The 13,735-nt window shown below is 33.1% G+C and overlaps 1 long non-coding RNA gene across 2 annotated transcripts; it reads right to left on the bottom strand.

The window, feature by feature from the left end:
- Positions 1-2,116: 2,116 nt before the first annotated feature.
- Positions 2,117-6,922, bottom strand: LOC134250057 (uncharacterized). 2 transcript variants are annotated; one of them, XR_009988428.1, is made up of 5 exons: positions 6,804-6,922; positions 5,936-6,044; positions 5,694-5,764; positions 4,578-5,276; positions 2,117-4,283 (listed from the first exon to the last, which is right to left on the bottom strand). It is a non-coding gene; the product is annotated as an uncharacterized LOC134250057 (long non-coding RNA). The 2 variants fall into 2 exon arrangements; XR_009988419.1 differs by lacking the exon at positions 5,936-6,044.
- Between the last annotated feature and the right edge of the window lie 6,813 nt (positions 6,923-13,735).

The following is a 13,735-nucleotide window of genomic DNA, read 5'->3' as shown; positions in this document are numbered from 1 at the left end:
ACGTTTTGATGTAAGAACCAGTGCGTAAATTCTACAAGAATATGGTCAACGTAATTTTCTCAAAGTGAAGCGTTCCAGTTCCTGATTCATCGTCAGCACTAAATGCTGAAGGTAATTATTAATTATATCATTTTTTTTTATTTATTCTTAATATTATCAAATATGCCTATATAATTCATTGTAAATATTTATATTTCAATAGTTTTTCACAAAGTGCCACACTTTGAAGAATGCATATTTAAAAACATTTACACTGTATATAATTTAGTTTAATTCACAGCTTTTAAACCTTTTACATTATCGGTTTTTTGTATTCCACCTAAAAATTAGTAACAAAAATTGCGTCAGACCAGTACCCCCCCCCCCCCCCCATCCATTTAAAAATAAATAGAACATGTTTATTACCTATAACATCAAGTCATCATGAGAGAAAAAAAACAATCATGCCATGTAGGGTTTTCTAACACTGATTAGTACTTCTTCACATATGTAATAAAGTTAATGTTTGACAATGTAACACACAATGAATGTCCACTTGAATAATATATACGTACGAAACATAAGAGCTGATCATTTTGTATGTGAAAGTTAACAACAGACTGCAACAGTGGCCAATGTATCTCGCACAGAATTTAAGTGAATTTTACATCAAATGTGTAAAAATTAAATTCTTCCAAAATACTTAATTTTTAGTGAAATTGATGCTTAGCTTAATAATAGCATTTTGCCTCATTAGTTTCTCATCACAGTATCGTCGAAGAAGAAACAAATTAAATTCTGCATTCATCTACACATATATATATAAAACATGTAAATGTTATTTTTAAATTCTTGATATTATCTCTCTCTCTCTCTCTCTCTCTCTCTCTCTCTCTCTCTCTCTCTCTCTCTCTAAAAGAGATATATCACTTCCCTTACTTATGAAAAAGTCCGACCTTTCCAGGATTCAAACCCATTACCAGGTAAAAATATTTGCAAATGCGCCCACCTGCACTCGACTAAAATACGGCACTGTAAACAATATGTTATGTGCATTCTTCGGATGATAAATTGCAAATCTCTTTTTTTTTTTTTATTAAAGTATGCGTCTTTGAAATAAAAATCTGAAAAATCTGGAGTTTTGAGGATTTCAAATGCATTCCGTTTCAGGGAGGCAATGATTCAGAACAAAAGATTCCCTTTTAAAAACAGATAATCTCATATTTTGCAGTAAGAATAACCTAAACTTCAACTAATGACAATATGCAATTTCCAAATAAGTGCCCATCGTTCTTATTACATACTATGTACAGTCACTGCAGTGACGGATTTAAGGGGGGGGGAGTGCACCCCCCAAAAAAAATTCTTTTTATTATCTGCTACACTTTTAGGGAAAAAAACAAAAGTAGTGCAACACCCTGTTCTGGTCGATATTTTACAAGATCATTATAAAAAACTTTGTCACTTGATAATGCCCAAGGTGTCTGCATAGTAGGCTAAGCTGCAATGCGCAGTGCACAATGTATACAAAAAAATTCCATGTGTCATTCGCAGCTTTGGCATCATCAAAACAATTTTTCGCCTTTTATTCGCCATGCATTCGTCGTTATTATCAGAAAAATCATGATTTCTTTTCCTATCTTACACACTCTCAAGCTGGGGAGTACATATTACAAACTCTTTTTATATAACCATATACCTATTATCTTATGAGAAATGATAATGAAATTGAAACATAACAAGAATAAATACTTATTTTACAGCAAGTTTTAGAAATATTTTTACTCACGATTTTATACGTTATCATTTAAGATTACAAAAAAATAATGACTCATTTCCCCTTTCCAACACATCCACAAATAGACTGGCTGCGGTCCGAGAATAAGCACAGAGATATACATGTAACTTCTAAGAAGCTAGTCATATGTCTATTAGAGCGCGGCCTTATTAATTTCACAGATCACATCCCCTTTGTGATTTTTTTTTTATCTAAGAACAACAACTCTTACTTTATGAGTTTGGAAAATGTTACGCTAGAGTTGTCTATCATAATGAACTCATCGTCAGATTTATTGTTCATAGATATACAGCAACATTGGGCATTGTATTCTTAAACATATTTTAATAAAAGGAAAACTTTCATACATCCTCATTTTTATTTACAGTATATATAATAAATGACAGTCATAAAGTACAAATCAATAAAAAATTAATTCTTTGAAATCTGAAATATTAAGATGACTAAACTTGTCTCTCATATCTGAGGATTCATACTGTTACAGGTCCAATAAGAATAAGACACTGTAAGGGTTCATGAATTTATTATATTCTGATAGATCAATGATTGATGATTAGCCCTAAAATTATAAACATAAATATAAATACATTTAAATCTGTAAAGCAAATAATTACAAGCATAAACAAATAATATACATCACATGAAATATAATAGTATATGACAAAATGTTCAATATTATGCTTTACATGTACCTCATGATAAATATATACAGTACTGCACTCTGAACAAAGGGCAATAACTCTTAATTTCAACTGGACAGATTCATAGAGCTTTACAGATAAAACATAAAAGTAGAAGTAAAAAATAGATTTTGATGATTAAGCTTGGTAGATCAAAAATATTTGTCAAACATACTTTACAGCCAGTAGCTTCATTAACCAATTCAAAGTAATAAAAATATCTAAAATAACAAGTACATACTATACTCAGCAATGACCTAACTGACCTAACCGATGACAGGAAAGGGCAAGGCCTCAATTACCATAATAATGCATTACATGACACTACCAAACTAGACAAAACACTACACACAACTCAAATCACAACACAAGCACATGGCCAGGTAAACATTGAAATCACATTAAATAATATAATCAAACACATTTAATATTTTGATAAATTTTATTAAATGTGACCTTACTACAATACAACAATATTTTTTTATTAAAAGAAAATAAACTTTATTTTCACTTTAGAATGCCTGGTTTTGGACCCAAATTCTTCAACTGCATACTCTGTAAATGCAGAACAAAGCCTAAAACTCGTAAACATGTCCATAAAGACACTGCTAAGTACTTACAAAAAAACTTCATGGTTGAGGCTCAGGAAGGAGATGTTATCTGCACGAAGTGTAATTTGAATTTTTACAAAAAAAAACAGTTCAGTGCGTCAGAAGTAATTCAAGCAGACAATTGTGAACCTGGCCAAACTGTTATCAGCCTCCCCATCAAAACAACGGTAAAAACCCATGCCTATTGCTGTCTCTGCAAGCGCCCAGGACCAAAATTGTTATCTGTTTCTTCAGATGCTAGGGTACATTTTTTTGCCCAGCATAACATCCTGTTGCCAGCGGGTGCAAGATGTTGTCCAAACCATATTAAAGATGGAAGGATAGTGGATGGTGATTATGTTCACTTTCGAGATCAGGTCTTGTTGGATGGCGAGGATATCATGGCTCTGATATCTAAACTTAAAGATATCGTGGCATCAATTTCCAAGTCAAGATTAGATTTTGATGATGATAGAGAGATGTCGGATGAAGATTATCTGAATTTGACAGGGCTGAACAAGAGGGACTTTGAGGATCTCTGCAATTGTGCCTCACAGGAAATGCGCAACACACCCAGTAGAAGCATCAAGGCATCCGTTGCCATCTTTCTTATGAAGATGAAGTCTGGACTTCCAAACAAAATCATGGCCACCTTATTTGGAATATCAAAATCAAGCTTGCGTCGTGCAATTTCTTCTGTAAGAAAATCACTGATGTCAACTTTCGTACCAAACAACCTTGGTTTTCAACATATTTCAAGGGAGGCCATCATTTCCGATCACACGAGGCCATTAGCTCAGTTTTTATTTGGTGATGCAGGGGACCCCAAGGCCATTCTGGTAATAGATGGAACTTACATCTATATCCAAAAAAGTGAAAACTTCAAATTCCAAAGGCGCACCTATAGCATGCACAAAGGACGTCCCCTGGTTAAGCCCATGGTCATCTGCTCTACATCTGGATACATCCTGTCCATTTTAGGCCCATACTTTGCAGATTCGAAGAACAATGACGCAGCTATCCTCAACCATGCCATGAGTAGAAATGCTGATGCAATGCGTGAATGGGTCCAGGAAGATGATGTATTTGTTGTTGATCGCGGTTTTCGGGACTCCCTTCAAGTACTAGAGGATCTCGGTATAAAAGCCCAGATGCCATCCTTCCTTAAAAAAGGAGAGAAACAACTTTCCACTGAAGATGCCAATTCCTCCAGACTTGTATCAAAAGTAAGTATTTCTGAAAGTGAAAAACATAAACATTACTCTCTACATTTGTCTGTGTAGTATCTACAAAGTTACTTATTTCAGTAAAAGTAAAACAAAGCCATATGAATGCTTGCATATGTAATTTTTTTTTACTAGTTATCATCTCAACTTATAGACTAATGTCTTAGGTCATTACACATATAGTAATCCTCCCACCAATTGTGATAATATTTTAAATATTTTTAATTATATTTGCAGGTGAGGTGGGTAGTGGAGTCTGCCAATGCAAGAATTAAAAAATGGAAATATCTGAACAACATCTTACCAACAAATCAAGTGCCTTACATTGGCGACTATGTCCGCATTGTTTGCGCTTTGTCCAATAAGTTTGCACCCCCTCTGTCCAAAACTACAGCTGATGATGAACACATTGCAGCAAAGATGCTGTACCTTTCCCATCAGAAGAACTACCTGCAACATTATGTTTTGGAAAATGGTCTAGACAGACGAAGTGTCATTTGGAAGTCGATTGATACTTTGGATGGATTTCCACAACTCGACGAGGAGGATCTGTCCAACATTACTTGTGGTAGTTACCAACTTCGGCTAAGTTCTAGCTACATTCAGGAACACATAGAAGGGGAAGCAGACATCTATGTCCATCGTGAGGATCCAGGGCTAATTCAGGTGAAGATGCAATCTAGACACGTCTCATCCAGGAAGCACACATTATGGATCCAGTTTAATGAGACACAGGTGATAGCCACGTACTGCAAATGCCGAGCTGGAGCGCGTGTCGTGGGAGTGTGTTCGCATGTGGCAGCTGTGCTGTGGTTTCTTGGATTCTCCAGACATGAACAAAGGAGTGGTTCATATGGTGTACAGAACTGGGGGGAATCGCTTCAGGATGCAGCAGCAATTGATGACTCAGATTCGGACGACAGTGTTTGTGAGGAATAAGTTTGTTGCGTTCCCTCATCAGAAGACAGATGGATTCTTTTCCTTATGATTTTCAAACTGGTACCTAAAATTAATTGAATCATGCAAATCAAATGAACAACAATTTTCTTTCTCTAGTATTGATTTGATTTTTTCACAAGTACAATGTTCTATATCTTTTATTCCATAACTTTGATGCACACATAATATGTAACCTTTAAATCAGTCTTGTATATTTCATTTGTTATTATTTGAACAGGATTTTTTTCTTGAACATGTACCCTATATTTATATATATTTATATTGTAGGTGAATTAGTTTTTTTCTTTCTAGATCAGTGATATTGTTTATTAACTCTTCCTTTCTTTACCTTAAAAAAGCAAAATTGCCAAAACATGATTAAATGAAGGCGACACTTGTGTGGTCAAGAACTGTTTATTGCATTTCTTTGTGTGCCAGATTTATAAAGGCTTAAACTATGTGCATAGACCTAACAAATTACCTCTTTTTGTTGATCGAATGCAGATATACACCACGAATGAGTAACGGCAGCATGGTAGGCCCCTAATGATACTGAAAAAGATGAACACATTTCAGAAAATTCTATTTCAGGTAACCACTTCAAAATGCACTGCTGTTTTGATTAGTTACCAGGTAGTTATAAATTAAACAAAAAGATGTGTTTGTAAAACACTATGCACTTTGGTGTCATTTGAAAGAACTACAATAGTGGAGAATGCATACCAAATATGAAGTCTCTAGATCTCATCAGTCATGATTCGAAGGTTATGGCGAAGGATAAAGTTGACAATAGAAGACAAACAGACATGACCAAAAAAAAAATGTCCCAGATCTATCAATAGGGGTGCATAATTATAACTAATGAATACATATTAATTGCAAAATATAAAATTGTAATATTTAAAAATTCAAATAAACATGATAAACAAGCCCAATAAAAAATAAATGTAATACATAATTCATATAATAAATCAGATATGTCTATGCACAGGGATCTATATACAAAGTATATACACAGTAGGTCCCTGCTATATGCTTGGACATTTCTGTATCAAGTGAACTTACGAAGAAACTTTGCTGTCTTTTTTTTGTTGTTGTTGTTGTAAATAATGAAGATATATCTAGACTGTTAGAGTCTGGAATAGGTCAACCCCCCCCCCTTCCAAAATATTAAAGTGTTCAATAAAAAAAATAATAAAAGGATTAAAACGGAGATCTTGAAATAAAGTGAAATAAGGTCAAAATTAAAAAAAATAAAAAGGCCACAAAATGTGCTTAGGCCTAACCATCGTAACGTGTCTTGTGTAAATGTAAACAATGACTGAATGAGAAACGGGAGACGGTGCGAGGATGAAGGGATGTCAAAAGAGAATGTTATTACCTAACAACTTTGATCAAGATTATATACTGACCTATTGGCGTGTGTGTGGTTTATTTTTTATATACTGTATACTCAAACATAGGCTAGTTCCAATGTTTTATTGTACATTACCAGTGAGTCATGCACACGAATACAAATAGATTCAGACATACATATGTCTATTTAGAAACTAAAAAACAATACATTCACAACCTTATTTTTAATACTCACAGTTTAACAACAAAATAACCAGTGCTGACTGCATATCGCGTCGAGTCTGATGCATGTTCGCCGCAAGATAGATCTACTCATCTAGGGGCACATGCTTCGTTCCTTCCGCTATGGCGGTCTCGACTGAATTTGTGCCCCAAGTAAAAAGTAAGCGATATACTATAACCTTGTATTAATTTATAGAAATATTATTCAACTCTCATAAGAAACAAACTACAATAAAAAAATAGTCTTATTAAAACACAAAATTACATGTGTGCTATCTAAATAATACAAGCTGCTGGTCAAGAACATATAATGAATTTCGCATAACGTTATCAAGTACGTTTTTCACGTTCAATGCGCATTTTACTGAAAAACAATGCCACATTTCAAAGTCTCTCTCTAAAATACCGTTTGGTACAACGAAAAATTAAAAAATGGTATGAAAACCTCATATTCTCAAGAGTATAATATTGTTCAAATTATACATTTTTGAGTTAAGGCATATTTTGATGATTCGTGGCTTTAGCTCTTTAACGCACTTTCAAAAAAAATTCAAAGTGCGTAATTTTGCATAGCGCGTTGTAACACATTCTCAACAACTCTGTTATACCGTTCTAAATCACTGTAATGCTCCCCCTTTTTTTGCCAAAGTACCAAGTCACAACATTTATTTAATAGGTCTAACTAGACATGTTCAAAGTTTGTGTATAATATTGGTCAAGATTAAATTGGTTGACTGATAAATTATGTTACAGCGAAGTGCAAATTTAAAATACTTGCCATATTATTTTTCAATCCCAAAATTTTTAACCCATACCAACTTAATCAATTAAAATGTCATTTTACACAAAGTATGCTAGACAGTGATAACTATTGTGAACCAGAAGTCAGAACTCTAAATATATATGTTCATTTGTTTGTGACAATGATTTTATCCAAAATGACTTACGGTGAGTATTATGGACAGATGATACTAACAAACATTTGTCTAAAAAATTTGAACATAACAATTTGAGTCAAGTTTTATTGAGTAAACAGAACAAGTTTCACGGCTAAGTTGTATATTTTTTTCATTCAAATTTTCACAAAAATGGAATTTCAAATAAAAATATTTCTATAGATTAAGGATGGTTTCAGAGAGGCAGAATTTTGAGCATCATAGAAGGTTTACAATTTCTTTATTTTTTAGAATTATTTGCATCATTTTCAATGAAAATAGGCCAAAAAATATATACATATCCAGGCATCCATTTTTGTTTGTATCATCTATCCTTAATGTAATCAAATCATGGTGTTATTTTCAGTTCAGAAGTGATATCGATTTGGATATCTATATATTTTTGTCACATGTAGTTCTGTATATTTAATTCTGCAGAAAAAAATTGGCACGTACACTGGCACGTACACGTTGACATTATTCAACCAATTCGACTTTTTTGCAGGGACCGGGTTTGTAATGATATATTATACAAATGTAATTACCTTTTCCCAGAAACACAGAGTCCTTTGAACATTTATCACATGTCTTTCCAGAAGTTGACACTTGCACTGCATTTCTTCAGATTTGATTTTGGAGAGCTCGCTTTCAAGAGTGAAAGATAGATCATTCTCATTACAAATGTTGTTTTGGCATTTGAATCCTTTATGGAAAATGTTTGTGCCAATAAAAGTTTCTGTCAATTCTTCTATGGCATTTTCAAGGAAACCTCCGATTTCAATTGATACTTTTTTATTTATAGCCAATGGTTTGATTTGCAGCACTTGCATTTGAATTTCATCATTACATATGCCAACAACAACAGTGTGTTCATTGTGATCAAACACTGCTGCTGTTTGATAAAGACATAAACTTCCTTCATGATCTCCATCATTTGAAACATTCCATTTTAGAAACCCCATGCAATATGCTACCAGTCTGTAGAACACAAACATGGCAAAATAAGTGAAACGATAGCACAAAATAGAGGAGCATTCCCATTTATCTTCACTAAAATAAGCTTTAAACTGCTTTTTGTTCATGCACGGAACATACCATGACATGTCACCTTCTGATACAGCCCCAGAGGACTCCAAAGGTACAAGCATTTGAAGCTTCTCCATGTAAGACATAACTTCACTTTTGTGTGTCAAATATAAGGGTTCATCTTTCCATAGTGCATTTACCACTTTATCTTTAAGTTCCCCTGTTTTGTTGAAGGATTTCCAATCTTTGATTAATCTTGTTTTGCAGTCTTTGTTGATGTGGTTTTTATCAGCAATAATCTTACTGAAAGCTTTAGCAAACCACTGAATGTCTAGTACTGCATGTTCCCTCAATTTCTCATCTTGAAAATACAAAAGAATGCCATTGTCATGGAAACACTTTAGAAACATAGACATTTCCTCATCACTTTTAATTTGGTATTCGTCAGGGAGGGATGAGTTGAGCCTCCTAATTTCATCAAGGGACAAAACTTTCCACCCTCCTTCATATAATAACTGTTCCATTAAAGCCCATGATGAAGGTATTTCAATTTTTGTATTGGTCTCTTCTGTAAAAAGTTCAACTATGGACTTTTTAATTGAATCCAGCTTTGTCTTTGTTTCATCATTTAGTTCAACTAGACCTACTGCATATTCCGATCATTCAGAGACTCACTTAACCAATCTCTGTCCTCGTCTGGTACAGCATTCCAGAAGTCTTCAAAGTAATTCTCTATTTCCTAAAGAAGTAAACAAATACTTTAACCATAAAACGTGAGGCTTGTGTGCTACAACACTAATCTAGGTCTAATTGGCCTATGAATTCTAAACTAAATATCAAAAATATATCTTTATACTTCTTAATATTTTTTATCCCATATTATGGCTATTTACTAGCTATAAATGGTCCACATCGCTCAAAGCATTACAAGAGGCCCATGGTCCCCTTCTTGCTTTAACCCATTAAACCCTTCCCTTTTATGATTTTATAACTTTAGAATCTACACTACCCCAGGATGCTTCCATACAGTACCCGCATCGTTATTCTTTACAAATCTATCGTGTCCTATCGTGCGTGTATCCTATCGTATCGTGCGTGTATCCTATCGTATCGTGCGTGTATCCTATCGTATCCTATCGTATCGTGTTTTCCGTTTATCGTGTTTCGCGTTTTCTATCGTGTTTTCCGTTTATCGTGTTTTGCGTTTATCGTGTAGATCGTTTATCAGGTTCTATCGTGTTTTGCGTTTATCGTGTATATTCGGAAACCCTTGCTTTTTATCTTTACTACAGGAAGAGACTACGGAGGTATTCCGAGTTTCTTTTCGTTTTGTTAAATAAAATAAGATTATTTTAACCAAGAAAGAGAGACGAAAGTTTTATCCCTTAGTTTTTCATTATTAAAAGAAATATTAAAGCGAAGAAGGAAAAGTTGAAATAAAAGAATAATATAATTAATAAATCAAATAATTAATAATAAAATTAATTAAGAAAATAATCATATCATAATCTAGCAGAGAATTAATTTTTGAAAATGAAGCAATCGATTCCCTGTTGTTCTTGTTTTTTTTTAATTCATTGATCTGTATGATTTTTTTGGTCAAAATGAAAAATTAAAAAGATTTTTCTTTAATTAATCACTAGAGAGGATGATTTTCAGTAAGTCACGGTGTATACGTACCTCCGACCACCCTTCCGAAAAATTATAAATAATTATTAGGAGGGGATTGATATGCATCTTTTCTAAATGCAATACAGTATTCATTTTCTCCCGATCAATCATCTGGTAATATTAGGTATGTGTTTTCGCCCCCTGATCGGCATGTATGCACAATTATCTAAAATTTTGATTTAAAAGAAAATAATAACGAAGCATTTAAGACATTGACACAGATAACTTAAACACTGATTTTGTTCATCAAGACTCAATTTTTTTTAATCAATTTTTAATCACTATCTAATTAGTTAAATTCCTTAATATATCTAAAATAAAAAATAATCAATATTATAAAATGTAATGGATGAAAATACTCTACCCGATTTATCACACCGTGGCAGTTACTATAAAATAGAAGTTTATCGTTAATTTTATTTGGCATCAGATAATCTAAAAATAATAAACAGGATAAACATGATGACTTTTATCAGCTTACCTTTTCGGCATGGAAATAAACTGAAAATTTAATGCACCTGAGTGTCAAATCGAAGATCTTTCCTTACCAGAAAACTGACACGCATGTGTTCCTCTCTAATCAGCACACCGCCTTTCTGTGCGGTCAACACCCCCCCCCCTTCTCCCCTATCCCCCTAAGTGACAGCTCGACCCGTGTGTGTTCATCGTCAACATACCTGAACTGCTCTCTCGCCTTGTGTCAAACAGTATCTGTTTTCGGGATTCTGTTCATACCTTGTCTGAACTACACTCATATAAGATTTTTTTCTAAATTAGTTAAATAATTGTACAATTATGGATTTAAAAAAAATCATTTCCTTGCTGGAATTTAAATAAAATTCATATAAATCAATTTTATGAAACAACGTCTCCTAACTCAATCCGCTGATTTATTTTATTCTTACGATGTTTCCATAATGATTATGTAAATAGTCTTTTAATAAACTTTTTTAAAGAAAAAATACTGCACTTATGGTACTTGAACTTTCGGATCACCGGGTTTTCATCGGGTTACAGGCAGAATTAATTCTAGGAAACAATTTCTTTGATCGTAGGAAAGATTAAAATAATTCTAGCATTCTAAACTATGAAAATTTGCTCGCATTATTTTCTTTTACGTCAAAAAATCTGATTCCATCGTGACCATGCAAGACGAGTAAATTTATTGCACCGAATCAATTTATAGTATTAATCGATTTCATTTCATACATTTCATACGTTTATAACTTTATTTAAGAAGTCAATATTATTTTTGGCTATTTGGTTAAATCATTTTTATCTAATTTTAAATTAGTTACGGACTTTCAACATCTCGCCCTTCTAATATGCCTTATATGAGATTACTGGGTAAGTCTAACATAATTTTCAGGGATTAATATTTCATTTGCACTAGAGACATTACACACAAAGTTTAATAGCAATGATTGAACTGATTTCAGCTTAAAAGTCGCATATCACTCTTTTAATAGTTGTTTATTATTGTTTGTGTCTTGTATTGTGGAGAAAAAAGTATTTTATCATTCAATATTCGTTAATTTATACGAGGTTTGAAGTATCTGATATATAAAAGTTTACATGTACATAAATGAGAGCTTAGCGTAAACGTACAGTCATGTACATGTGCAGTTGTAGCAGATTCATATTCTGGTGACACAGTTTACATGTATCAATGCGGAACGCCATTATATTAACAATTATTTAGATTCCCCCACTCAGAAAATTAATTTTCTTGAATTATATAGTTCGTTGAAGCCGATTTCTTTAGACCTTTCTTTTGGCCGGTCTTCTACATGTATTTTTTTCTAAGATTTTAATATTTAATTGCGAATTTTGGATACACTAGAGATTGTAAGCTTTAGACATTTATATATATTTAATTTATTTTGTAATTTTCTTCCGTGAAATAACTTAGTACTTGTATATAAATTTATTAGGGACAAATGTATATTTTTTTCATAAATAATAAATCTATTTAAAGAGTTTCATAAATATATAATAATACCCGTGAGAAACGGCACATAATTATATAAGGGATAAAAAAAATCATTTTTGTGCAACAATTACATGTATATTAAAATATCCATAATTAAACGAGTTATAGTTCAACCTTAACAAAAGAATTTCAACATTTACATTAATAATCGTAAATTCACACCCCTGAGTAGAAATGTAAAAAAAAAATTACAGTCTCCATTTCATAATAATTCATTTAATCATAATTGTATAAAAAATATAATAATAAAAAAAACAACAATATTTTTATTATAATAATTAATGTACTTTATAATTTAGATTTGAAGCTTTGCAAATATTTAAATTAAGATATTGCAGTAGCTTAACAAAATAATATTTTCGTTTTGTGAGAAAACGTTCCGCATTTTAGAACAATCCTATCAGGTTTTGCGTTTATCCTATCGTAAAGATCGTTTATCAGGTCTCTCGTGTTTTGCGTTTATCGTGTTTTGCGTGTATCGTGTTTTGCGTTTATCGTGCTTTGCGTTTATCCTATCGTGCGTGTATCCTGTCCTATCGTGCGTGTATCCTATCGTATCGTGCGTGTATCCTATCGTATCGTGCGTGTATCCTATCGTATCGTGTATCCTGTAAAGAATAACGATGCGGGTACTGTATAAGTTACAGCTTTCCTGGCCCAGTGGTTCTTGAGAAGATTTTTAAAGATTTGTTCTATATATCTCTATGTAAAACTTGGATTCCCTATTGTGACCCCGCCCTACCTTTGGGGGTCATGATTTTAACAATTTAATATTTCACTACCCAAGGATATTTCCACATAAGTTTCAGCTTTCCTGGCCCAGTGGTTCTTAAGGAAAAGAGTTTTAAAGATTTGTTCTATATATTTCTATGTAAAATTTGAATTCCCTATTGTGGCCCCGCCCTACCTCTGGGGGTCATGATTTTAACAATTTAATATTTCACTACCCAAGGATATTTCCACATAAGTTTCAGCTTTCCTGGCCCAGTGGTTTTTGAGGAGAAGAGTTTTAAAGATTTGCTCTATATATTTCTATGTAAAATTTGGATTCCCTATTGTGACCCAGCCCTACCTCTGGGGGTCATGATTTTAACAATTTAATATTTCACTACCCAAGGATATTTCCACATAAGTTTCAGCTTTCATTGCCGAGTGGTTCTGGGGGAGAAGAATTTTAAAGATTTGCTCTATATATTTCTATGTAAAATTTGGATTCCCTATTGTGGCCCCGCCCTATCCCTGCGGGTCATGATTTTAACAATTTAATATCTACACTACCCAAGGTTGTTTTCACATAAGTTTCAGCATTTCTGGCCCAGT

Source organism: Saccostrea cucullata, unplaced genomic scaffold (genome assembly GCF_032062105.1).
Source record: "Saccostrea cucullata isolate Sc308-1 unplaced genomic scaffold, CSIRO_AGI_Scuc_v1 ctg15796, whole genome shotgun sequence".
Classification (NCBI taxonomy): domain Eukaryota; kingdom Metazoa; phylum Mollusca; class Bivalvia; order Ostreida; family Ostreidae; genus Saccostrea; species Saccostrea cuccullata.
This window is presented reverse-complemented; position numbering and strand designations above follow the sequence as displayed.